Raw genomic sequence first — 2,187 nt, forward strand, 5'->3', positions numbered from 1 at the left:
CAACGGAAAAGTAAATAAGCGGAGAACAATATATGAAAAGCTCGTAGGCAATGGATCAATGATGGATAATTATGCCGGATGTGATTCCTCATGTAATAGCTATAACATAGGGTGATACAGAACTAGCTCCAATTTATCAATGTAATGTAGGCATGTATTCCGTAAATAGTCATACGTGCTTATGGAAAAGAACTTGCATGACATCTTTTGTCCTACCCTCCCGTGGCAGCGGGGTCCTAGCGGAAACTAAGGGATATTAAGGCCTCCTTTTAATAGAGAACCGGACCAAAGCATTAACACATAGTGAATACATGAACTCCTGAAACTACGGTCATCACCGAGAAGTATCCCGATTATTGTCACTTCGGGGTTGTCGGATCATAACACATAATAGGTGACTATAGACTTGCAAGATAGGATCAAGAACACACATATATTCATGAAAACATAATAGGTTCAGATCTGAAATCATGGCACTCGGGCCCTAGTGACAAGCATTAAGCATAGCAAAGTCATAGCAACATCAATCTCAGAACATAGTGGATACTAGGGATCAAACCCTAACAAAACTAACTTGATTACATGGTAAATCTCATCCTACCCATCACCGTCTAGCAAGCCTACGATGGAATTACTCACGCACGGCGGTGAGCATCATGAAATTGGTGATGGAGGATGGCTGATGTTGACGACAGCGACGAATCCCCCATCTCCAGAGCCTCGAACAGGCTCCAGATCTACCCTCCCGAGAGAGATTAGGGCTTGGCGGCGGCTCCGTGTCGTAAAACACGATGAAACTTTCTCTCTGATTTTTTTCTCCACGAGGCGGAATATATGGAGTTGGAGTTGAGATCGGTGGAGGTCCAGGGGGCCCACGAGATAGGGGAGCGCGCCCTACAGGGGGGCACCCCCCTGTCTCATGGACAGGCCCTGGGCCCCCTGGTGTATTTCTTTCGCCTAGAAATTCTTATTAATTCCAAAAAGTGTCTTCGTGGATTTTCAGGACATTCCAAGAACTTTTCTTTTCTACACATAAAACAACATCATGGCAGTTCTACTGAAAACAGCGTCAGTCCGGGTTAGTTTCATTCAAATCATGCAAGTTAGAGTCGAAAACAAGGGCAAAAGTGTTTGGAAAAGTAGATACGTTGGAGACGTATCAACTCCCCCAAGCTTAAACCTTTGCTTGTCCTCTAGCAATTCAGTTGATAAACTGAAAGTGATAAAGAAAAACTTTTACAAACTCTGTTTGCTCTTGTTGTTGTAAACATGAAAAGCCATCATTCAAGTTTCAGCAAATATTATGAACTAACCATACTCACAATAACACTTGGGTCTCACAATTACTCATAATAATAGCATAATCAGCTAGCGAGCCATAATAATAAAACTCGGATGACAACACTTTCTCAAAACAATCATAACATGATATAACAAAATGGTATCTCACTAGCCCTTTCTGAGACCGCAAAACATAAATGTAGAGCACCTTTAAAGATCAAGGACTGACTAAACATTGTAATTCATGGTAAAAGAGATCCAGTCAAGTCATACCCAATATAAACCAATAGTAATGAATGCAGATGACAGTGTGCTCCCCAGCGGGTGCTTTTTAATAAGAAGGGTGATGACTCAACATAAAAGTAAATAGATAGGCCCTTTGCAGAGGGAAGCAGGGATTTGTAGAGGTGCCAGAGCTCGATTTTAAAATAGAGATTGAATAAAATTTTGAGCGGCATACTTTCACTATCAACGCAACAACTATGAAATGGTTGTATCTTCCATACTACATTCATTATAGGCAGTTCCCAAATAGAATGGTAAAGGTTTATACTCCTGCAACCACCAACAAGCATCAATCCATGGCTTGCTCAAAACAACGAGTGCCTCCAACTAACAACAGCCCTGGGGGAGTTTTGTTTAATTATTTTGATTTGCTTTGATCTTTTTGGATCATGGGACTAGGCATCCCGGTTACCGGCCCTTTCTCGTGAATGAGGAGCAGAGTCCACTCCTCGTGAGAATAACCCACCTAGCATGGAAGATATAGGCAGCCCTAGTTGTAACATGAGCTGCTCGAGCATACAAAACAGAATTTCATTTGAAGGTTTGGAGTTTGGCACATACAAATTTGCTTGGAACGGCAGATAAATACCGCATATAGGAAGGTATAGTGGACTCATATGG

This window comes from Triticum dicoccoides, chromosome 6B (genome assembly GCF_002162155.2).
Source record: "Triticum dicoccoides isolate Atlit2015 ecotype Zavitan chromosome 6B, WEW_v2.0, whole genome shotgun sequence".
In the NCBI taxonomy this organism is placed as follows: Eukaryota; Viridiplantae; Streptophyta; class Magnoliopsida; order Poales; family Poaceae; genus Triticum; species Triticum dicoccoides.